At 37.1% G+C, this 27113-nt stretch overlaps 1 long non-coding RNA gene and 2 pseudogenes across 2 annotated transcripts; 2 read left to right on the top strand and 1 right to left on the bottom strand.

Moving 5' to 3' along the window:
- Positions 1-3599: 3599 nt before the first annotated feature.
- LOC120101876 (uncharacterized) lies at positions 3600-27113 on the bottom strand. Of its 2 annotated transcripts, XR_010065138.1 has the most exons (4): positions 26871-27113; positions 24569-24749; positions 17813-17894; positions 3600-13402 (listed from the first exon to the last, which is right to left on the bottom strand). It is a non-coding gene; the product is annotated as an uncharacterized LOC120101876 (long non-coding RNA). The 2 variants fall into 2 exon arrangements; XR_005502901.2 differs by lacking the exon at positions 3600-13402 and having other exon boundaries at positions 16162-17894; positions 26871-27105.
- LOC134486347 (thioredoxin-like protein 4A) lies at positions 19652-19867 on the top strand (annotated as a pseudogene).
- LOC134486346 (N-alpha-acetyltransferase 11-like) lies at positions 19830-20742 on the top strand (annotated as a pseudogene).

Raw genomic sequence — 27113 nt, 5'->3', positions numbered from 1 at the left:
GGTTCTCTTTGAAATGGATGGAGACTATTACTGAAAACCACAGCTAGTCAAGGTACAAAGAATAAACTATCCTGTGACTCTGAGTGCCAGTTTATATATATACATAATAACTCCTGAACTGTTGGCTCTGAGCATAGGTTGAGACAGTCAGAAAAATTGTACACCAGAGGATAGGGACATTTGGTCTCCTAGAAGTGAGGGAAGGGTTCACTTTTGATAGTTCAACAATCACATTGCTTAAACAATTTCTGAACAAAACATCATCCATGTTATTAACACTAACAGAGGAGACTTTGAGCTTATAAGATTTCTCTCATACATATCTACTGTCACTCAGGGGAATGGAAAAAGAAGACAACTACTCTCATAGACTCAGAGGAATCCTGAGGTGGATGATGGAAGGACATTCCCTTCCTTAAAGATCCACGCCACTACATTAACTGATTGCTTGTTTATATCCACCTCCTCTTCCGAATCCAATTTGTCCTTTACTGTTTGGCACAAAGTTATACTCAGAGGTTCTAAAAAGACACCTGTGGTTGTGAGCCCTTTCTTTTTTAGTAGGTACAGCAAGTCCTGAGAAGAAGATAGAGAAATACCTGTCAGGCTTCACACACCACAGACTACTATTTGTTCCTTGAGAACCAGACCAATGGTGTGCACAGGTGCAGTGCACGTGCTGACATGGACACAGTTAACCTCATGCTGGTTTTGTGCCTCAATCTTTTGTTGTACACTTCCCACCCTAATATTATCCATTAAGGATCAAGCAACATTTCTTTATATCAGATTTTCCAAAATAGTTAAGGGATTAAATCAAACTTTTCCAATAGACGGTTTCTGAATAGCCCTCTCTCATCTTCCTACTGGAAAGCCAATGATTTGAGAAACAATTCTTGCTCCACATGGTGATAGAAGTGAAGAGGTCACGTATTTAAGAAGCAGGATTTTCTCTTAGGATAGCCAGAGAAACACCATATGAGACATACCAGAATTGCTGCAGGCAGGATGCCATCCTGACAAATGAAACTGAGTTCTCTTCCAAACAGTTTTCTTCCCTTTTTAAATGGTGGTGTGGTGCATACTTGGTCCTGGTGGGGCACAGAGGCCCTGTCCAACTGCGATGTTATAGAAGTTCTTTGTTTCTTAAAAGTTTTTTCCTTCATATCTGAGCAGGAGTTGAGATCATTACATGGGATAGTATAATTTATAAAGATCTTTTACAAAACCAAATTTCAATTGTAAAATGTCCCTATTATAATGGGTTAAACATCCTGTTGTGCTTATGTAACCTTCTTCTCATATGCCTTACACTGTTATTAATGTTAGTGATGTCTCTAAGACATGGTCTTGTGTTCTGTAGTGGGAATTCTCACAACATGATGATGTCTCACTCCATACTGTATCATGAAATAGTAGATACATTGGTTGAACGAGCTCCCTGAACTATGTATAGGCTGTTGCTTCAATAATTACATCCATTTTCATAGCCACCCTTACTTTTATTCTCATATAAAATTTTTCTATTTTTTCAAATGTCATAGTGAAGCTCTTTTCATCCTTACTTTTTTTGTTCAGCATTTTGAAGAACCATTGTTAAGTTTATTTCAGCAGCAGCATGTCTCCCTCATGAGAAAATATACATGACTATACACTATAGTGTCAGTTCAGAGCTGAAATTAAGTTTCTTTTTTGCTTCTGAGTTTTCTTTTAGAATATTGGACTATAATACAATTTTAAACATGTTACTTAAAACAAATAAATTAAAAGTAAACAAATGAGTCATATAACACAATATAAAATAGTCTTCTTCACTGAAAAACATATTGTCTGCCTGGCTATCTAATGCAAAATTATGAGGGCTGAAATCACAAGTAATATTAGATAGATGGACAAAGATGTTTGAGAGTGTGTGTGTGTGTGCGTGTGTGCGGGCACGCATGTGTGTGCATGTGTGTGTGTATGTGTGTGTGTGTGTGTGTTTATATATATGTATACCAAAACACCTATCAAAATTTTTGATTTGGAATTGTTTCTGTCTAAAGAAAATGCAGGGACAAAAACTGGAGAAGAGACTGAAGGAAAGGCCATCCAGAGATTACCTCAACATCTGATCTATCCCATCCATAGACACCAAACCATGACAGTGTTGATGATGAAATGATATGCCTGCAGACAGGAACCTGACAGGGTTGTCCTCTGAGAGGGTCTACCAGCTTCTGACTGAGACAGATGCAGATTCTCTCAGCCAACCACATGACTGAGTCCTGGGACCACAATGAAAAAGTTAGGGGAAGAAATGAAGGAGGAGAGAGGGATAGCAACCCCATAGGAAGAACAATAATATTAATTAACTTGACCCCTCAGAGCTCCCAGGGTCTTAGCCATCAACCCAAGAGCATACATTGCCAGTCTGCAGTCCCTGCTACATATGTAAAGAGATGGCTGTCTTGTCTAGCCTCAGTGGGAGTGGATGTTCTTGTTCCTGTGGAGGCTTGATGCCCCAAAGAAGTGGGATGCTAGAGGGGTAAGGTGGGAGTAGGTAGGTTGGTGGGGGAGCACCCTCTTACAGGCAAAGGGGAAGAGGGATGTGGTGGGGTATTCTTGGTAGGGGAACCAGGAATGGGACATTTCAAATGTAAATAAAAGTAATAAAAATAAAAAAGCAAAGTTTAAAAGAAATCAGGGGTATAAGTGGGAGGTTTTCAAGAAAGGAGAATAAGGAGAAATAATAATAGTATTCTATCATTTGAAAAAATAATTAAAAAGCCCCAGTCTATCACTGTTAGGGCCATTTTGAATCTAGATATAGGTCTAAAAGATATTTGTTGTATGATTTGAAATGACATTAGAGACTAGGCTACAAGCCTAAGGTGATTTCTAGTTAAGCCTGCAACAGATTATTTGCAATACCATAAATCTTGTTTTTCTATGTACATTTCATTGCAATAGATTGTCAAAATATAGTTCATGAGTAATTTTGTGCTCTAATCACGAAACCACTTAATGGGAACATATCATGATCCATGTCTTAGATCTGCTTATTCTAATGGGACAAAAATGTGTGTACACAGTGTTTTGACATACCAGTTTATGGCAAATATCTGCCTGGGAAAAATGAAATGTTCTCCCTATAACCAAGATTAGTCTTTACATCAGAACTTAGAGTTCTCTTAATATGGACCTGAAACATACTGCTTTAGTGTGGTTTGTTTTGTTTGTTTGTTTGTTTGTTTGTTTTTACAGTGCCCCTTTCCTAAGCAAGAAAATGATTGTATGCTACGATATTTTATGACAAATTAAAATGGGAATTAAGAAAAGCCACCTGAAGGAAGATGGCAGACTCACTCTTTTGCTGCTGGCTTCTTGCTGAGTTTCTGGGCTTCAAGATGAATTTCCCATGTACATCAGTGTTTAGATATTTCATGATTACTCCAGGTAGGGAAGGAAAAGCTGTAAAATTTCTTAAGTCCTGTGAACTGAAGTTCTTTTGAATATTTATCATTCTAAAGTCATGCGGATACTCATGCCTTATGAGAAAAAAAAACATGAATTGTAACTACTGTAACTGAATATAGGCAACCCTTCTGATACAATTTAGAATGCTTTGCTGCATTTCTTCTCCTTGTCCTCCTCCTCCCACTCCACCTCTTTCTCCTCCTTCCCCTCCTCCTTCCCTCCCCTTCCGCATCCCCTCCTCCTCCTCCTCCTTCTCCTTTTTCAGGATAATGTAGACTGTACATACTAGTACATAAGAACCCTTACAGGGATAGTATAATAAATTAAGCTGAGAACTATAAAAATAATGAGGAGAAAATTTTCAGTGTATCACTTTGTTTAGAGAATATAGACCTAAGAATGCACTGTGTAGGGGGACTTTTGCTGTATTCTTCTCTAACCCTTTTAAGACAGGCCTGTTGGAGTATTAATACCAATAATATTTTTACATCATAAGAATCCTACTTCACCGGGGTTGGGGATTTAGCTCAGTGGTAGAGTGCTTGCCTAGCAAGCACAAGGCCTGGGGTTCGGTCCCCAGCTCCAAAAAAAAAAAAAAAAAAAAAAAGAAAAAGAAAAGAAAAGAAAAAAAAAGAATCCTACTTCACTCCTCTAGCTTCATATTAAGCAATTTAAATATTTCACACTGTATACATAAAATAAAATATGAGCACTAATTGTCTTCACAAAGATAATTGTGATATCCTATACTAGCAACTTAAAAGCACAATGAAAAACCCAGATCAAAAATAAGAAAATACACTAAAGAGAAGCAGACAACAGGAAATAATATTAAGTCTGAAATCAATTAGAAACAGAATCCATAAAACCAAGATCCTGTTCTTTTGGAAAATCAACAAGACACATAAACCTGAACTAACTAAAAGTCTCAGAAATAGTATGCAAATTAACAAAATCAGAAATGAAAAGAGAGACATAATGGAAATTGAAGAAATTAAAAAAATCATCAGGTTTTACTACAAAAGACTAACTTGACAAAGCTTTGAAAATCTATATGAAATGAATGATTTTCTAGACAGATACCACATACCAAAGTTAAATCAAGATCAGATAAACTAATCAATCCCATAACTCCTAAGGAACTAGAAGAATTCATTAAAAACAACCAACAACAATAACAGTAACAAAAAGACTAGGGCATGATGCATAATTCAGTGCCTAATTCTACCAGACTTTCAAATAAGAGCTAATACCAAAACTCCTTAAACTGTTCTCAAAAGAGAAACAGAACTACAGAACTTGCTGGTGAGATTGTTGAGAAACGGGAATGCTCCTCCATTGCTGGTGGGATGGCAAACTACCACCACTCTGGAAATCAATCTGGCTGTTCCTCAGCAAACAGGAAATAGTTGTACCTGAAGACGCTGATATACTGGTCCTGGGCATATAGCCAAAAGATGCTCCACAGTACCACAAAGACGCAAGCTCCACTATGTTAATAGCAGCCTTATTTGTTATAAGCAACCCTGATGTTCTTCAACCAAAGAATGGATACAGAAAATATGGTTTATTTACACAACGGAATACTATTCAGCTACTAAAAACAAACGACATTGTGAAATTTGCAGGCAATTGCATGGATCTAGAAAATATTCTGAGTGAGCTAACCCAGACTCCAAAGGACATGAATAGTATATATTCATTAATCAGTGACACTACACAAAATATACAGAATATCCATGACACTAAAAGTTAAACCATAAGGAAAGCCTAAGTAAGGATGCTTCAATCCCACTTAGCAAAGGGAAATAAATAACCATGGGAGGCAGAGGGAAGGAGAGATATGTGTGAGAGTGGGATGGGAAGAGAACAGGTCAGGATCAGGTATGGGAGAAACATGAGAGAGGACAAGGAACCCAAGAGAATGAATGGAAATATACAGCTCTCGGGGTTGGTGGGAACCTCTAGAATATCCCAGAGTCGTGGGATAGGGGTGCTCCCAAGAGTCAAGGTAGGAGTTAATGTGATTGTTGGGGGGAGGGCGGCAATGGGGGGAGAGTGGGGAGGGGAACACCCCTGAAGAAGGGGAGGGGGAGGGACTAGGGGGATGTTTGCCCGGAAACCGGGAAAGGGAATAACATTCGAAATGTAAATAAGAAATACTCAAGTTAATAAAAAAAATTAAAAAAAAAACACCAAAAAAAAAAAGAGTCCAGGTAGGAAATCTTGCCCAAACACAAAATCACACAGATGTAAAATTTGAAGAGACCACCTTTTTAAATCAGACAGGACACCTGTAGATGGATAGGGACACTAACACACCTACAAAACTTTCAACCCCAAATTGCTCCTGTCTAAAAGAAATGCAGGACAAAAATGTTCTGAAAAGAAGTTCTAGAACATAATTACTGCACACAGTGTTATGGATCCATTTGAAATGATCATCTAAATAGAACATTCTGTTGAAATATTGCCCACCCTCCAGGAGTGGCTCTAACTGGAATTATTATTAATTTTATTTTCTTGTAGACTCCTATTTAAAACCAATGTCATTGTCCCACAGAGTTTTTCAGTGTTAAACTAGCAGACAAAAAGCACTCAAGCAGACACACCACCAAATACCCATTTACACACAAACATACATGTAGAGGTGATAATGAAACAGAAAGAGAAAGAGAGTGAGAGAGAGAGGCAGACAGAGGTAGAGGGGCATAAAGTTAGAGAGGCAGACTGACTTGTGGATTCTCATTGTACAAACTCACAGAAAGTGATAGACAGGGATGCATACACACAGAGAAACACACACACACACAGTTACAAAGAGATACACATGCGATTTAAAAATAGAAAGACAATATATACACAGATATGTATGCAGAAAAGACATAGAAATGTAGACTCATTCATTAAAGATTTATTAAAAGTTAAAAATAAATACACTAGAACATGTACACTTACACATCCACACAAGAGAAATAAAAACAAGAATGGGAAAGACTACAGAATTACATACCAAATAGGCAGTATAGTCTAATTAAAAAAAAAAAAAGAAAAATATTCCCTCTAACATTGGCATCCTTTAAATTAGGTGTGAGCAAATGACAAATTAATCACAATTTATTACAGTGGATATGTATTATCTAGTGAAACCACACATACAGCTCAAACCATTGGGCTATGACTTTCATTTCACATAAAACTAGACATGAATTCAAGAAAAACTGTCACTCAAAGGACTATTATTATGTCTTCAATAACTTCTGATCAAAAAGGAGCCATTTGGTTTTAGCGGGATTCCCAAACCCCCGGATCCCTGCCTGCAGCAGCTCGCTGCTCCCAAACCCAGTGGAAGAGAGACCTCAGCGACTGGACAGGTGGGCACTCCTGAGACTAGAGAGCTGAAGAGACCACCAACACTGCTCATACCTGCCCACATCCCTGGCCCAAGAGGAAACTGTATATGGCCTCTGGGTTCCCTTGGATAAGGGCACAGCAGCAGCAGGCCCCCTGCATCTGAGACACCGCCAGAACCTGAAGGGACCAACCAGATAAACAGTTCTCTGCACCCAAATCCCGTGGGAGGGAGAGCTAAACCTTCAGAGAGGCAGACATGCCTGGGAAACCAGAAGAGACTACACTCTGCCCACATTACTGATTCCAGAGGAAAACACCAAACACCATCTGGAACCCTGGTGCACTGACCTTCCTGGTTGCTACCCCCACAGAGAGCTCATAAGCAACACCCCACGAGCAAACTTGAACCTCGGGACCATAGGTAAGACAAGCCCTCCTACTCCAAGCGACCTGACTAGTGAACTCAGGACACAGGACCACAGGAACAGCTGAAGACCTGTAGATAGGAAAAACTTCACACCCGAAAGCAGAACACTATGTTCCCATAACTGGCTGAAAGAAAACAGGAAAACAGGTCTACAGCACCCCTGACACACAGGCTTATAGGACAGTCTAGCCACTGTCAGAAATAGAAGAACAAAGTAACACTAGAGATAATCTGATGGCGAGAGGCAAACGCAGGAATCCAAGCAACAGAAACTAAGACTACATGGCATCATCGGAGCCCAATTCTCCCACCAAAGCAAACAAGGAATATCCAAACACACAAGAAAAGCAAGATCTAGTTTCAGAAATATATTTGATCATGATGCTGGAGGACTTCAAGAAAGATGTGAAGAACTCCCTTAGAGAAAGACAGGAAAATATAAATAAACAAGTAGAAGCCTACAGAGAGGAATCACAAAAATCCCTGAAAGAATTCCAGAAAAACACAATCAAACAGTTGAAGGAATTAAAAATGCAAATAGAAGCAATCAAGAAAGAACAATGGAAACAACCCTGGATATAGAAAACCAAAAGAAGAGACAAGGAGCCTTAGATACAAGCTTCACCAACAGAATGCAAGAGATAGAACAGAGAATTTCAAGAGCAGAAGATTCCATAGAAATCATCGACTCAACTGTCAAAGATAATGTAAAGAGGAAAAAGCTACGGGTCCAAAACATACAGGAAATCTAGGACTCAATGAGAAGATCAAACCTAAGGATAATACGTATAGAAGAGAATGAAGACTCCCAGCTCAAAGAACCAGTAAATATCTTCAACAAAAATCATAAAAGAAAACTTCCCTAACCTAAAGAAAGAGATACGCATAAGCATACAAGAAGCCTACAGAACTCCAAATAGATTGGACCAGAAAAGAAACTCCTCCTGTCACATAATAGTCAAAACACCAAATGCACAAAATAAAGAAAGAATATTAAAAGCAGTAAGGGAAAAAGTTCAAGTAACGTATAAAGGCAGACCTATCAGAATCATACCAGACTTTTCGCCAGAGACTATGAAAGCCAGAAGATCCTGGACAGATGTCATAAAGACCCTAAGAGAACACAAAAGCCAGCCCAGGTTACTGTATCCTGCAAAACTCTCAACTAACATAGATGGAGAAACCAAGATATTCCATGACAAAACCAAATTTACACAATATCTTTCTACAAATCCAGCACTTCAAAAGATAATAAACGGTAAAGTCCAACATAAGGAGGCAAGTTATACCCAAGAAGAAGCAAGAAACTAATCATCTTGGCAACAAAACAAAGAGAAGAAAAGCACACAAACATAACCTCATATCCAAATATGAATATAACAGGAAGCAATAATCACGATTCCTTATTATGTCTCAACATCAATGGCCTAAACTCCCCAATAAAAAGACATAGATTAACAAACTGTATATGCAACAAGGGCCCTGCATTCTGCTGCCTACAGGAAACACACCTCAGAGACAAAGACAGACACTACCTCAGAGTGAAAGGCTGCAAAACAACTTTCCAAGCAAATGGTCGGAAGAAGCAAGCTGGAGTAGCCATTCTAATATCAAATAAAATCAATTTTCAACTAAAAGTCATCAATAAAGATAAGGAAGGACACTTCATATTCATCAAAGGAAAAATCCACCAAGATGAACTCCCAATCCTAAATATTTATACCCCAAAAACAAGGGCACCTACATATGTAAAAGAAACCTTACTAAAGCTCAAAACACACATTGCACCTCACACAATAAAGTAGGAGATTTCAACACCCCACTCTCATCAATGGACAGATCATGGAGACAGTAATTAAACAGAGACGTAGACAGACTAAGAGAAGTCATGAACCAAATAGACTTAACGGATATTTATAGAACAGTCTATCCTAAAGCAAAAGGATATACCTTCTTCTCAGCTCCTCATGGAACTTTCTGCAAAATTGACCATATAATTGGTCAAAAAACGGGCCTCAACAGGTACAGAAAGATAGAAATAATCCCATGCGTGCTATCAGACCACCACGGCCTAAAGCTGGTCTTCAATAACAATAAGGGAAGAACGCCCACGTATATGTGGAAGCTGAACAATACTCTACTCAACGATAACCTGGTCAAGGAAGAAATAAAGAAATAAATTAAAGACTTTTTTAGAATTTAATGAAAATGAAGGTACAACATACCCAAACTTATGGGACACAATGAAAGCTGTGCTAAGAGGAAAACTCATAGCTCTGAGTACCTGCAGAAAGAAACAGGAAAGATCATATGTCACCAGCTTGACAGCACACCTAAAAGCTCTAGAACAAAAAGAAGCAAATACACCCAGGAGGAGTAGAAGGCAGGAAATAATGAAACTCAGAGCTGAAATCAACCAAGTAGAAACAAAAAGAACAATAGAAAGAATCAACAGAATGAAAAGATGGTTCTTTGAGAAAATCAACAAGATACATAAACCCTTAGCCAGACTCAGGAGAGGACACAGAGAGTGTGTCCAAATTAACAAAATCAGAAATGAAAAGGGAGACATAACTACAGATTCAGTGGAAATTCAAAAAACCATCAGATCTTACTATAAAAGCCTATATTAAACAAAACTTGAAAATCTGCAGGAAATGGACAATTTCCTAGACAGATACCAGGTACCAAAGTTAAATCAGGAATAGATAAACCAGTTAAACAACCCCATAACTCCTAAGGAAATAGAAGCAGTCATTAAAGGTCTCCCAACCAACAAGAGCCAAGGTCCAGACGGGTTTAGTGTAGAATTCTATCAGACCTTCATAGAAGACCTCATACCAATACTATCCAAACTATTCCACAAAATTGAAACAGATGGAGCACTACCGAATTCCTTCTATGAAGCCACAATTACTCTTATACCTAAACCACACAAAGACCCAACAAAGAAAGAGAACTTCAGACCAATTTCCCTTATGAATATCAATGCAAAAATACTCAATAAAATTCTGGCAAACCGAATCCAAGAGCACATCAAAACAATCATCCACCATGATCAAGTAGGCTTCATCCCAGGCATGCAGGGATGGTTTTAATATATGGAAAACCATCAACATGATCCATTGTAGAAACAAACTTAAAGAACAAAACCACATGATCATTTCATTAGATGTTGAGAAAGCATTTGACAAAATTCAACACCCCGTCATGATAAAAGTCCTGGAAAGAATAGGAATTCAGGGCCCATTTCTAAACATAGTAAAAGCCATATACAACAAACCAGTTGCTAACATTAAACTAAATGGAGAGAAACTTGAAGCAATCCCACTAAAATCAGGGACTAGACAAGGCTGCCCACTCTCTCCCTACTTATTCAATATAGCTCTTAAAGTTCTAGCCAGAGCAATCAGACAACAAAAGGAGATCAAGACGATACAGATCGGAAAAGAAGAGGTCAAAATATCACTATTTGCAGATGATATGATAGTATATTTAAGTGATCCCAAAGTTCCACCAGAGAACTACAAAAGCTGATAAACAACTTCAGCAAAGTGGCCGGGTATAAAATTAACTCAAATGAATCAGTAGCCTTCCTCTACACAAAAGAGAAACAAGCCGAGAAAGAAATTACGGAAACGACACACTTCATAATAGACCCAAATAATATAAAGTACCTTGGTGTGACTTTAACCAAGCAAGTAAAAGATCTGTACAATAAGAACTTCAAGACTCTGAAGAAAGAAATTGAAGAAGACCTCAGAAGATGGAAAGATCTCCCATGCTCATGGATCGGCAGGATTAATATAGTAAAAATGGCCATTTTACCAAAAGCGATCTACAGATTCAATGCAATCCCCATCAAAATACCAATCCATTTCTTCAAAGAGTTAGACAGAACAATTTGCACATTCATCTGGAATAACAAAAAACCCAGGATAGCTAAAACTATCCTCAACAATAAAAGGACTTCAGGGGGAATCACTATCCCTGAACTCAAGCAGTATTACAGAGCAATAGTGATAAAAACTGCATGGTATTGCTACAGATAGACCAATGGAACAGAATTGAAGACCCAGAAATGAACCCACACACCTATTGGCACTTGATTTTTGAGAAAGGAGCCAAAACCATCCAATGGAAAAAAGATAGCATTTTCAGCAAATGGTGCTGGTTCAACTGGAGGTCAACATGTAGAAGAATGCACATGGATCCATGCTTATCACCCTGTACAAAGCTTAAGTCCAAGTGGATCAAGGACCTCCACATCAAACCAGATACACTCAGACTAATAGAAGAAAAACTAGGGCAGTATCTCCAACACATAGGCGCTGGAAAAAATTTCCTGAACAAAACACCAATGGCTTATGCTCTAAGATCAAGAATCGACACATGGGATCTCATAAAACTGCCAAGGTTCTGTAAGGCAAAGGACACTGTGGTTAGGACAAAATGGCAACCAACAGATTGGGAAAAGATCTTTACCAATCCTACAACAGATAGAGGCCTTATACCCAAAATGTACAAAGAACTGAAGAAGTTAGACCACAGGGAGACAAATAACCTTATTAAAAAATGGGGTTCAGAGCTAAACAAAGAATTCACAGCTGAGGAATGCCGAATGGCTGAGAAACACCCAAAGAAATGTTCAACATCTTTAGTCATAAGGGAAATGCAAATCAAAACAACCCTGAGATTTCACCTCACACCAGTGAGAATGGCCAAGATAAAAAACTCAGGTGACAGCAAATGCTGGCAAGGATGTGGAGAACGAGGAACACTCTTCCAATCATTGGTGGGATTGCAGACTGGTACAACCATTCTGGAAATCAATCTGGAGGTTCCTCAGAAAATTGGACATTGAACTGCCTGAGGATCCAGCTATACCTCTCTTGGGCATATACCCAAAAGATGCCCCAACATATAAAAAAGACGCGTGCTCCACTATGTTCATCGCAGTCTTGTTTATAATAGCCAGAAGCTGGAAAGAACCCAGATGCCCTTCAACAGAGGAATGGATACAGAAAATGTGGTACATCTACACAATAGAATATTACTCAGCTATCAAAAACAATGACTTTATGAAATTCGTAGGCAAATGGTTGGAACTGGAAAATATCATCCTGAGTGAGGTAACCCAATCACAGAAAAACACACATGGTATGCACTCATTGATAAGTGGCTATTAGCCCAAATGCTTGAGTTACCCTAGATGCCTAGAACACATGAAACTCAAGACAGATGATCAAAATGTGAATGTTTCACTTCTTCTTTAAAAGGGGAACAAGAATACCCTTGGGAGGGAATAGGGAAGCAAAGTTTAGAACAGACGCAGAAGAAACACCCATTCAGAGCCTGCCCCACATGTGGCCCATACATATTCAGCCACTCAATTAGACAAGATGGATGAAGCAAAGAAATGCAGGCAGAGAGGAGCCAGATGTAGATCTCTCCTGAGAGACACAGCCAGAATACAGCAAATACAGAGGCGAATGCCAGCAGCAAACCACTGAACTGAGAATAGGACCCCCGTTGAAGGAATCAGAGAAAGAACTGCAAGAGCTTGAAGGGGCTCGAGACCCGTTATGAACAACAATGCCAAGCAACCAGAGCTTCCAGGGCCTAAGCCACTACCTAAAGACTATACATGGACTGACCCTGGACTCTGACCTCATAGGTAGCATTCAATATCCTAGTAAGATCACCAGTGTAAGGGGAAGCCCTGGGTCCTGCTAAGACTGAACCTCTAGTGAATGTGATTGTTAGGGGGAGGGCGGCAATGGGGGGAGGATGGGGAGGGGAACACCCATAAAGAAGGGGAGGTGGAGGGGTTAGGGGGATGTTGGCCCATAAACCGGGAAAGGGAATAACACTCGAAATGTAAATAACAAATATTCAAGTTAATAAAAAAAAAAGAAAGAAAGAAATTTATACCTAACAAATAAAATAAAAAAGTACCCATTTGTAAAATATGATTTGTAAATGTATCATGATCAAATTTCATCTGTATTTACACATTTCCACATATGTGAATCTCAAAAGCAAAATTCAATTTTAACTCAAAATCGATTGAAAGTAAATTACATGCTTTCTTATCATTGGTAGTAACTTGCTGATTATGTCATTCACCATATCAAAGTTTGTTGCTGTTACATACAGAGGCTATAGAATGTACAGAGAGAAAAATGCTATAAAATAACCTGAAAGCTCATGAATACAAAATTAATATGATCTAATCATTATTTACAATTTATAATCTGTAACAACTCCTCTAATGTAGAACTCATTTTCTTCCCATAGGCTAAGTCTGGAAGACACTCAGTCTAACATATTTATCTTAGAATTTAGTTCTTGGGTACTGAAAAATCAAACATAACTGTAACAGTTTGTGTATGATAAAGGGTGATTGAGAAGCCATGGGTGCTAGAGCTCAGCATCCTGATTTCTCTTTCATTATGGCAGAACGTAGTCAGGGAGGACATTTAAAAAGAGAGCAGAGACGTTTGCTTCCTCTCCAACTGGACTTCCATCATTACAGCCTTACTTCCATGTGCTTCATATGCACAGTTCTAGGAAAATGAGGTTGGGAAGCAGCACAATTATTTTTATAAAAATTAAAATTAGTGAGCACTCTTATCATATCAGGGTTTGTAAATACTTAGATGGCATACAGATATAGAGTGTTGAATTCTTTTATGGTGATAGATCTAGGTATCCAAAATGAATATATTAGAAACAAGACCCCATTTCTTAACACTCCCAGGAAAAAACAAGGTACTTGTACTATTAGCTCTCTACTGCCTCTCACATTTAGGATCTGCTCCAGAGACCAAGGAAGACAGCAGCAAGAATATAGCATGAAATCAAAGCACAGTAATCGGACAAGAAAGCACTGATGTACTGGAAATCTAATAAATAACCAGACAGTGAGTACATAAGTATATTTTTATGAAGTTAGTATCTATATTATCAGTTATCTTTGATGAGGATTGTAAGTATCTAAGAAACAGTCTCTTAAATGAGAAACACAGCACATGTGCTCTCTCCCTATCCATAACAACCATGAACCCAAACCTAAGAAAACCACTTCACAAGCCATCTCTTTTACAAAGGTTTCATTCATTATTTTTTAATTTTTACTTTTTATTAATCAACTGCTATGCATAATCTATTACTTTGAAAATAATATGAGTGAGTGTGTCTGTGTCTGTGGTGTGTTTGCATGTCTGTGTGCCTGTGTGTGTGTATGTGTGCGTGTGTGTGTGTTTGTGCGTATGTTTGAGTGCTTCTGATGATTCATCCAAGACCCCAATGTTACATGTCAGGTTAGTAGAATTTTATGAAAAGGACAACTTACACTAACTGACTTTGTATCTTTTTATGCAGAGGCTAACAATTATGCAAAAGCATCTTAGAATATGAAAAAAACAGCTCTGATCTTGTGGTTGGAATGTAACAATAAAGGAACAAATTTAAGGTTTTGTTCAGAATGTAAAATTAATCACCTATGGGTGAAAATATAGATCAGGACTCAGAAATCATACGTCCCAGAAGGAAATAATCACCTGCAAGTTTCCTTCTTACACCAATATGGCACATTGAAATATGTACATATATTCATAAACCACATACTCATAGGAACACACATACACATACACACACACACACACACACAGAGAGAGACAGACACACACACACGGTAAGCATAGAACATTTAATGAAAAGTAAAGCTTCTGGTATTTTGATGAATGTCTGAAAACATTGGTATAATTTTAAGACAACAAAGTTTTATTATAAAGAATTCTCCACATGAGATAGAGTAATAATTCACATGGGACTTTAATTCACATTATTGTAAACATTTTGTTTTCAGAGCATTAGAAACATATTAATGTCGAATTAATGGTTGCAAAGGTGTATACATCTCTTTCTGATGGTGATTTTGTTTGTAAATCAGATTTCAAGACAAAGAGACTTTTTAAATAAAATATTTCTACAAATAACATTTTGAAAGCATGAAAACTAAAATAGAACTGGTAGTTTTATTATATATGCTAAAATATTTCTTGACTCATGATGAACCACAGAAAGGTAAACAATTCTTAAGAGAGAGGATCAACCTTAGGATAGTTCACATGCTCCTTCTATGAGGAATAAAATGTTTTAATTTTTCAAAGACAAATAAAAAAAACGTTTAATGTAAATATATTTGCCTATATCTTCAGATAGAAATAATAACTGTAAATATTGAAATTACATATAATAGACTAAATGTGCAACAGTGAGGTGATACTATCACTAACAAGGTATGAATTTTAAAACAGATTACTAAAATCATGGAGGCATGTAGTAAAATGCTGTCCCCCAGCCATGGCATAAGCATTGACTCATGAGGACAGTGCAATTGTTTTCTATACAATGCTAAGACCAAAAGTCAATATTTTATACATTGGTAATTAGTAAAGTCAAGAAAAGGAAAGAACATGAATATAGGGAAAGGTTTGGGGATACCTTGTGATTTTGCAGGTGATTTGGCATTTCTATACTTATATGAAATTATCGAATAAAGATAATTCTAAATCATCTGCATCTATCTATTTTAAAATATAAGCATTGTCTGAGAGATCTACATTCAATCTTAAGAGTAAAGAAAAAACAAAAATTAGGCGGAAAAATCCTAATATAAAAATAGGATTAAAACATTTTCCTAATTTATCCATAGAAAAACTTTACAGGTTTATCTTAAGTGTAATGAAATACATTGATGATTCAAAGAATTTTCAAACGATAAAAGAAAAGGCTAAGTATAAACAAAAAAAATCAATGAAAACTCCTAAAAAATTGATATATTTATAAAATATATATGAAGAATTATTTCTGAATACTAACTAGAGAATATGAAGAAAGAAAATAAGGGAAGATATCTAAGAAAGGTAGAAGAATGTTTTGATGATCTCTTCAAAGACAAAAAGGATATAAACATATAACATGAATAAAAGTTATAATTATCTATTACCAATCTTCTGAGCTACACAAAAGGTTTTTAATAATTATGGTAGGATAAAATATTAAAGCACTAGAGTCATGGGAGAGAATTAGTAAAAATGTTCATGTTAAAGCAAATGGATCTAAGTCACAAAAGTGTACAACACTGAGCATTTGCCACAGCTAAAGTCAAACAGCAGAGGCAAGAGAACATTTCCCTATGGGACGTTCTGCTCTTCTGCTCTTCTCTGTCCTGAGGACACATATGGTTCAGCCAAGCTAATGAGTGTTCCCTGATTTATGTCACTGACTCAAAATCTATTTTGTGCTATTTTTAGTTACTGTTTTGTGTAACGTGGACCTGGTACGAGTAAGAGATTGCTTGGTGATCTAAAATACCTTCATTATAGTGCCCTTTGTAAGTCTAGTGCAGTGTCCACAGTGACATGTTAGAGCACTGACTCTAGGTGTACCCATTAGCATTTATGAAAGGCAGAGAGGTGGTGATCCCTGAGTCACAGTCTATTCTGCTTTACAGTAGGAAATGTCTTTAATGCTCTACATGTTACCTAGTAGTTAAATTTTTGATCTGCACTAAACCCAATACTGGGAAGTGAACAATAATATAAGCCTGAGAAAAATAGACAATTATTCAATAGATAACTATGTTTATCTCAATGATAGAACTACTGTATAGTATTGTGAGGTTGTGAGTTTTATCCTAAACACCATACACAAAGATGAACACACACACACACACACACACACACACACACACACACACACACACCACTGTTAAATTTATAAAGGTAATTTCTGAACAGAAATTACATGCAAAGATACCCTCATGACTAGATTATTCAAATAAACATGAGGATGAAAGCCATGACTTTGTAGCTGGTATTCAGAGGAAGGTATAAGGATGCATAGTAAGAGACTTAGAGAAAGAGCACAGAATGGAGATAAAGAGCTAATATATCATTGAACACTTAGGAATGGAGATAAAGAGCTAAAATGTCATTGAACACTTAGGTATGGAGTATAACACTTAGGTATATCAATAATGCTGTATGATAATATTATATAATAAAAATTGTTTACTAGACATAAATATTTTAAAATGAATGAGGAATAGAGGAAACAACACACAAGTTTATATATAAGCAATAAGGACTCAGGAGGGGGCAGTTTAATTGTATTAATAATACTCCACTTGGAAATATATGCTGTTGGAAATATTTGGTTCAATTTTCAGTGATATAACAAAAAGTATTTCTTCTTTTTGGATCTCTAGTAGATGAATCAGTCTTGTTTCATGTTGCTCTCTACACATCACATATGAGAGTCCTATGTCTGCATTGACTACAGATATAATTTAATATAATTTAATGTGAAATAATTTAATTAGTTCCACACAATCCTGTCTAAATTCTCTCCCTCAGTCTCTCTGTCCCTCTGTCCCTCTCTCCCTCTGTCCTGCTCTCCCCATCCATGCTCTTCTTATGTCTCCATCTTCCATTACTTTACAAACTGCCTCCCTCCTAGTCATGAATATGGAATATTAGTTTTGGTTTTGTATTCACATACAGTGTCACAGCCTGCAATGTTCTCAGTGAATATCCGCATGGGAAGTTCCATTTTGTTGTGTTTCTTGGCTTCACGAATGGATCTGTGAAATGCAACAAAAATATACAATACAGCAAGATTAATTAGGAGCATATTTCAAGCTAATCCCTGTTAATATTTTTTCAGAATCATCTTAGCTTTCAATATAAGAAAATAAGTTCAGCAATATTCATTATTTGACTGGTGAATACTCAAAAATGTTTTAGAAACAGATATAGTCAGGTAATAACACATTGACCTAAGTAGTATAGCCAGTCCTCAAAATGATGTGCCTGAAACAAACAGAAGAATAGAAATTTGCTTGACCTCAAGGAGGAAGCAGCAGATGGTTGGAATGTGTATGATAGAGTGACATCTACTTAGTGGAACTTAAAATAAGACTTGAGAGTACTGTGTACTCTAATACAAAGAGGAAATAATAAATGCAGAACTTCCACCAAATTAAATAAAATAAGGAATGGACAGGAGAATGCAAAGCATTTTCCATTGACCATCATCTAATTAACAACTGATTTTGAGACAGAATATCAAATGTCTCATATATATATATATATATATATATATATATATATATATATATATATACACATGTAAGCACATACTACCATTCCTATATCACCAAGGAATTAAAATATTAACAAAAGTAAAATATCTTTGTAGAAAGAAATACCACCAAATGGTCTGTTCCATGGAACTGTGAAATTGAAAAATATTAGAGTCATGATAAATGGTAAGATTTTTAAGGTTATTATGCATAAAAATATATTACGTCTGTGGTCATCAATTATGGTATAGGTATATTTGGCAGTCTCTACACGATTCCACCTCTAAATGACCTAATTTTTGTACTGCCGTGCTGTCATTTGACACTTTACCATCCGTAAATATAATATTTCTCATATTTGATAAGAGAGAAACCCTAAGTATTAAATAACAAACTTTTGAGATTTTACTGGAGGAATAGAAAACATTCAGAGAACAAAAGGTGATCTTCTCTTTTGTCAGAGTCTATGACAAATGCTTTTCCATGTAAAGAACAAAGTCACAGAGCCTAGAATGCTCATAAAACTTGTGTTTGTGTTATTTGAGTCAACTGTGTGATGACACTAAGAATTTGGATAGAAGAATGAAAAGAGCTCAAATATGGAGTATGCATGAACTTTTGATATGGAAAAAATTTGAATTTTGGTGTATGTTTGATTAGAGCAGAAGGCACACGCTACACAATCCCTGTGATTCCATCAACTACACTCAATATAATATCAATATGCCATGAGCACATCTTCTCATGAAAGATTAGAATGCAAATTTGAAATTTTCCTGAACTCTGAAAATTATACCTGACTCTGATGGTCTAATGACACCAGTCCTTTTTAATTGACTATAAAAACCAGTGATATTCTTCTGCAGAGACATTCAAATACTTGAGTATTGCATGAGTAACTTTTCATCATTCAATTAAATACTAATTTTTAAGAAAATGTGGGAGTATATAAAGTATTTTTCAAATTTAATTATACTACACAATATTATTGGGAAGAGATAGATCTGTGTACTTTTAAGACACAGATAAAATCAGATCATTTTGGAAAGAAGAATGTCTAGGATAAATAAGATCTTGTCTTGTTCACATTCTTCTAGGACGATGCACCTCTGTCCTGCCCCATGGATCTTGTGGAGTCTTGAACATCGCAGATCAAAACATAAAGCACACTGGTGCTTTGCCCATTGGTCCGGCCCTGTGGGCTCACACGAGGTTAGAGGTAGCTCGCGAGGTCATGCTGTGCAAGCGCGTCCAAAATGTTGTACATGCTTCCGCATCTACACAATGGCTGGCAGGTAGACCGGCCAATCCTTTCAGAGGAGGACTGCGTGGTCATCATTTACTTCGGACACGACTTGCATGAAGATATACAAAGTTCTGTACAGCATCGCCGAAACGAAATGGAAGATAGTGAGAGATCTTCCTCATCTCGTATGAGTTCCGTTTGGATAACCCAGGTGTCTTAAAGCAAATGGTGCTGGTGTCGCTTGTGCTCTGTGGCATCCTCTCTGATTCTCCCGAGTCTGATAGGCTTTTCTGCCGCCAATATGAGCATCTGCTGGGCTCGGCCATATGACCTGATAAACATACAGCACTGCAACCTGCTCTGCCTGCCCGAGAACTACCAGATGAAATACTACTATCATGGCTTCTCGTGGCCCAGCTCTCCTACATTGCTGAGGATGAGGTTGGGAAGATTGTGGGTTATGTTCTGGCCAAAATGGAAGAGGATCCTGATAGCATCCCTCATGGACACATCACCCCACTGGCTGTGAAGCGCTGCCACCTAAGCTTTGCCCTGGCCAAGAAGCTAATGGACCAGGCCTCCCAGGCCATGATAGAGGACTTCAGTGCAAAGTATGTCTCCCTGCATGCCAGGAAGAGCAACTGAGCAGCCTTGCACCTCTGTTCCAGCACCCTGAACTTCCAGGTTAGTGAGGTGGAGCCCAAGTACTATGCAGATGGCGAAGATGCATATGCTCTGAAGCGAGATCTCTCACAGATGGCAGATGAGCTGAGAAGGCAACTGGAGCTGAAGAAAGGCGGATATGTCGTTTTTGGTTCCAAGGAGAATCAGGGTAGCACACTTCCTGGTTCCGAAGAGGCCTATCAGCAGGAGAACCTGGCTGGAGGTGACAGTGGCAGTGATGGCAAAGATAGCACTGGTGTCCAAGACAGCTTGCAGACCTTGGGGTCCGCCTCTTAGGACCTGCTTGAGCACAACAGGTCCTCGTATTTTAGTCATATTGTTCTTGGGAACCTTGTTCTGCAGTCCTGTGACGCAAATGGCTCTCCTTTTGATGCTTAGCAACCTTCTGCATAACCTGTGTGATCATGGAGGCACACCTGGACACAGAACCTGTTGTGTGGGAGTCAAGGAGGCCTGAGGACTGCCAGGCAGCGCCTTTCTTGGCTTCTTCATGCTGCCATCAGATTCTGTTCAGTGCTGTACTGGTTCTGTATATCCTGCAGGTTTCCAAACCCTAGAATGCTAAACAGGAAGTGGGGACAACTTGAGAATACCCCAGCATCCTGCATTTGCCAGTGTTTATCTGGGTTTTCCTTGGAGTAGAACCGTCAAGCTAGTCCTCTTGCCCTCTCCCTTGTGGGGAGTTATCCGCTCTTGCTTTCTGGGGAACTGCCTGGCCTTGCCCTCCTTTCTTTTGAAGAAGAATGCTCTCTTTCCTGGTGGGAGACGATGATAGGTTCTGGACTAATATGGGAGCAGAATTTGTAGATCTTAAGGAAATGACAAGCAGAAATTAAACTGCAATCTCTAACCTGAACAAATAAAAATATAAGGAGAAGAAAAAAACCCAAACAAACAACAAAACAAAAAACAAAAACAAAACAAAAAACCGTAAAGCACCTACGTACATGTGGAAATGGATATAATGAAGAGTATAGAAAAATCTAGGATCATCATAGAAGGGGGAAATTTGAGTTGGCATCCTGTGTACAATTAGACTAAAATTGACTCTATTTTTGTAAACATTTTGGGATGATGAAAGCATTTGGTGAAAGGAGTTACTAGATAGATACACACTCTTCAATGGTCACCAATAACCATAGCCTGATTTTTGTTTTCTAATTGGAGAATATTAGAATGAGTATACTCATTCACTGGGAAGTGAATTACACTCCATTAATTTGACCAACAATTTCTGAAGTTATCATCTTGTGCTCACAGGTCCGAACTCTAGGTCTTACCGAAAGGTGGCAACAACATATCCCATCGGCCAGTATAGGTAAATGGACTTGGAAGCAGCAGTGTTGTCTGACCTGAATGCGTCCAGTTCATCACCAATCCACAGGTAAGCCAATGGAATGACATGTTTTATCTTAAATTTCTTATTTTTATAAAGAGAATCAAATATCTGTTAGTTTAATTTGCATTGTAGTTGGTGTTGTGGTAAAACCAAGTTCTTCCTGCCCCAGAGCAAAAAAGGACACATCCATTGCTAAATCTAAGCACAGCGGCACTTACAGAAAGCCACCTGTATCAATATTTCTTACCTGGATTTAGTTAAGGAGTAACTATTTTGCTTTGTTTTTTTCCCATAATACACAAAGGAAATTATTTCAAGATTTTTTATTTTAATTAATTACATGGAAAAATCTTTCCAGAATATAAACAAAAATATTGTTTGGCTTAGTAAAATTTTCTGTTGTCTATCTCCCTTTACTAAAATATTCAATGACCTCATTCTAGTAGCTTCTGTAGAAAACCCGCAAATTATATATCACACAAGTAACCAAAAAGGCGATCCTTTTTTCCAATAATTTAGCCAAATAATTAGAATAATGTCTTCCTATCAAGCATTCTGGTATTATTAGAAGTGTTTTTAAGAAACTATAATCTTTGAAGCATAAATTTTCTCCTTTTGTCATTCTTTTTCTGAGTAATTTGCTCTTCGAGAATTATACATTAAAATACAATGCATTTGATGATTGTTTGTGTCACTGTCTCCTTCCATTCTATCTCCTGACAGATATCCTCACCACACTCATGATTTTTTTTGCATTTTTTAATGATGGATGGTGCATTTGCTGTGTAAACCTAGGTATTGAACTTTCCTTCTGATACTCATGAGCTAATATGTGGCTAGATAACTGAAGATAATGACTCCCTCTCAAATTCAGGGGACAGAATATCACAAGAATAAATCATGGTTCAAAAATCCTGTATATAAACCTTTAATATTTAAAACATGGGAAGACTAATTGCACTACAAAGAAAGATTCCTCATATAATCTAATGTAACATACTATAGTTTAAATACAAGCCATCGTGCAACATGTACTTCAAGATATACATACACACATGTCTCAATAATGAGATATTTATATTTACATTTTATATTCACCATTTGAACATATATATAAAATTCTCAAGAAATGCTTGAACCTGAAACTTCTAATTCCAATGTCTGATAAGAGATAATCTTCCTTGAAAATGGAAATAACAATAATCACTCCTTATAAACTTGATAAACTTCTTTCCATAATGTGAATGAGAATCTAAAAATAGTTTTAATTACAATTGCAACATGACAGAAGCGATCATATGTACTGCCTTTAAGAAACCATTTCCGTTTCCTTTATTCTCAGCACAAAGTTAAGTTTACTTCCTTCCATCAACTACACTTATATGGCAAATGATCAGTTTATTTCTTTTTACATTTCTGATGAGTTGATTACTATCTTTTAATATAAAATGTGAAGATTTCCCACTGTAGAAAGAAAGGGAGCTCTGTACCAAAAAAACAAGAAAGATGGACAGATTGACAGACACCCAGTCCATTCTTTTATTTTCAGCCTGCCTCAGACACTAATTACCATTTTCTGTGAAGGAGCTTACATGACTGATCAGGGTTGCAAGAAAAACATACCCAGTTGGTGTATTTATAATGTATAGAAGAACTCTCACCTGAATATTTTATTTTTCTCACAATCTGTGAAACGGATCTTCTGGAAAATGATTCACTGATGATCAGAAAATTTGACCCCTGCCCCCCCAAAATGGAATAGACTATTTTATTGATGTCTGTCTGATAAATTTATGTACTTATGGTAAACCACTTAAGATATTTACTTAATAGTATCAATACCAGCATCACATATTCTAGAAGGCTGTGATCATAAGTAGTGGAGATTATATATGATGTGGTCCCAGAAAACATCTCTATGGCCATAAATTCTAATATAACCAAGTACACAGTTTCATTCAATCACAAGTTTTCTCTAGTGTCTGCAGAATCACCAAGCAAGACTTAGTGCCAGCAGTTTCCCTTGATAGTGGAGAGATAGAAGCTGCTTCCTGTCTCTTCATGCTAATCTGGAAGCTATGAGGTCTGGAGGCTTACATGTGTAGCTCCTTATGACCAACAATCTTGCTTCTGCAATCTATTTGTAAACACCAAGCAAGAAGGCTCCTGCTTATCAGGAGTTTAATATTTTATTTAGAGAAATGTGTCACTATATAGTTCACAGGGCTGTCATTACCAGTTGTAATACTCCGAAGTTAGTTTTTAAAGAATGCTAGAAATGTGGGCACATGCCTGCATAACTGTCTCCTTGGTAGCTTGTCGCTAATCTTTCATCAGATTCAAACAGCAGAGTAGTACCTTAATTAATTAATTTTTTAAATGTACCCAAAGAATGTGTCAAAACAAATTGAGAAATATATAGGAGTAGTCCAGTAAGCATCAACCCTACTCAAAGAAGTATATGCCACTAAGGAAACTTGAGAGTAAGAGAAATCTCCCCTAGGATTGTCAATTAGATTGCCTATCTAATACCAAATACACATTCCTGAAAACACAAATACAAGCAATATTATACTGACTGAGTAGGTTATATTTAAGTACTTAGAAACTGTACATATATATGTATCCATGAATATCTATTATATATGTGTATCTTATGTTAGCTTACATATAAAAAAATGAGCAAGAATGAGAAATAAAAAAAAAAACCAGAAAGCCATGATTTCAAAAGAGAACAAGGAGGGGTATATGGAAGGATGTGGAAGGACATGGAAGAGGAAAAAGAAGGAGAATGTAAAGTAATTATAATCTCAAAAATAAAGGAAGTTATAAACAGTTTTGTACCTTAAGGCCTTTCCACTGAGTAGCCTCTTATAGTAAGGAAAGCATGATGCGTATACTTACAGTTTACTGGATACCACCAAAATGTCATTGAACAAGGTCAGATATCGTTTCTTTCTTTTCCAGCCTCTTCGGATAACCGCAGCACCTTGGCAAACCACAGTTCGATTTTCTTCTCCTACATCTTCCTCCTTAGTCGTGTCCATATTGGAGAAAAAAAAATTCTCCTGATGCAGAGCTCCACCTAGAGAACAAGTGTTCAGTGGATAAGTTAAAAACCAATGTTCATACTGTATTTCAAAGGGTGAACGGAGTTAAAATGCAGACTCAGTTTTCCAAGCATGATTCTGTTGAGCTATAGACAGCTTTAAAATGTAACAGAAACTATGTCATGGATGAAGGGAACTATTGGGAATGTATTGAAGAAGTAGGATCTTTTCAGAAGTGGGACCCTTTTCAGAAGTGTCATGGGAATAGTTTGAAGAAGTGTAGTTGGTAGGATATAGAGCAATGGTTCTCAAACTCTAAATGCTACAACACTTTAATGCAGTTCCTAAACTTGTAGTGATACCCTCCAATAAAATTATTTCATTGCTACTTTATAACTGATTTTTTGAAACTTTTATAAATCCTAATGTATATATATATTATGTCACATATCAGATATGATACTCTGAGAAAATGCTATAACTAAACCTTTGTGAGCTAACATTGTAGATTGTTGAGCCCACCCCGACCAGCAAGGAAGACGCAACACCGCCGGATTTTTCTCAACAGCCTTTATTGCAGGAACACCTAATTGTTGATATGGGGACCCCGAGGAACAAAGGCACTCGCCTTAAATACAAGACAGACAGTGACTGTAAACTTGTCCTCTGGGGATTGGTGCAGTATGAGATACCTTATTAGCATGCATATCTCCCTGGCCTTGTAAATGCCAGAGGAAGGCCAGAGACACGGCTATAATGGTTGTATACCACAAACGACCACTAGATGTCAGTGCCATCTTTAGCCGCTCCCAACAGTAGATGTGCTGAAAATAATCAGGTTATCTCAATTGCCAGGCTTGGTCCAGTTCAAGACACAAGAAAGAAAGATTCCTGATAGTTACAAACAAAAAAAAAAAAACAACAAGAACAATAAAAGGAAAAATGAAAAAATACAAGCATTCATCAAAAAATTTGTGAAATTGGTCTTGTCTAGCAAAGGTAGACATTTCCCCTGACTGTGGCAAAAGGGACATATGGCTCTCCATTGACTTGTTCATATTAGGATATCAATTTCCATTCTGACCTTCTTTATTTTGAAGGGGGTAATCATGCTTGGTATAAATATAAAATCCCACATCTAGGTTACAGACATTTTCCAACATCCTCATCCCCTTCTTCATTATACTAACTCCTAACGTGCTAGAATCACCTTCCTCTCTTTGTGAGTCCTTTTCCGTGACCAAGCTATCTACACTCTCTCTTCTGATAGTCTTCCTTGTCTTTTCCCAGACTTGGTCAAGCCTGTTTCTGCTTTCTATATTCTGAAATTTTCCATGTGCCTCTGAACATTTTTCTCTCTTATTCATAATAAAATTGTTCCCTATAATAAGGGAGTGGCTTCTGTTTTGGTGGTTTCTTTACTGTGCCCTGCTCTTTCAGTTTGGATATTTAAAATATATAGTTACTCAAGTGACTATAATTCATCCCACAATATATGTTACATCTTTCAAAGAATATGTACAGAAATGTCATAGCTTTCACTTAGAAAGGACTTAAGACTCACATGAATCAAAAGGAGAACAGACAATAGTTGCCATCACACACATCAAGCAGTATTGTAAAGATATGTTTAAAATATCTTTACAAAAATATATTTTTGTAAAATATAAATTTGCTTCATGAACAAATTTTTAAGTTAATGACCATGTCATGAAAGCTGTGCATGTCTCATCTGAGTCAGTGTTAAGTTCTGAGCATTTGATTCCAGAGGGCACAATGTGTATTAGAAACAATAACAATTTCTTAAAAACCAGAGAACTCTTAGATTGTGGGTTAGATTTACCAGTTTCTTAAAATAAAAATCTACAGCCATGGGGGGTAAAGTAATTGGATTGAGCATAAAATAATCCTTACTTCTAACTTGTACAGTTTTTAAAACTTTACAGAAATTATTCTCCTGTGTAGTACAAAATATACCCCTCTCCATGTGATAACTTTGTTTCTGTAGAAGATTGGTACTGAATATTGCTACAATGATTACCCTATCAAGAAACCACTGATGAGTTGAGTTATCTCATATGATCTTGAATAATCAAGACAGAACACTTCATGATACCACAAGTCTATCATGAGAATCAAATTATATAAATATATACCTTTTTAGTAGAGCCTGCGATGAAGAACTTATCAAACAATGTGAAATTTTCGTTTGCATTCCTGCCTCTAGACACCAAACTGGTGACTACAGTGGCTAGAAAACTACTGAGGTCTGAGGATTCTGTAGTTGTCAGGCTGAAAGACTATTGTGATGTGAATATTCTAAGGCACATGTCATCTGGCAAAGTGACACGTGCATTTCATTTACTCTCATTGTGGCTTTAAAACATAACTTTTGTACA

This window comes from Rattus norvegicus, chromosome 3 (assembly GCF_036323735.1).
Source record: "Rattus norvegicus strain BN/NHsdMcwi chromosome 3, GRCr8, whole genome shotgun sequence".
Taxonomy (NCBI): Eukaryota; Metazoa; Chordata; class Mammalia; order Rodentia; family Muridae; genus Rattus; species Rattus norvegicus.
This window is presented reverse-complemented; position numbering and strand designations above follow the sequence as displayed.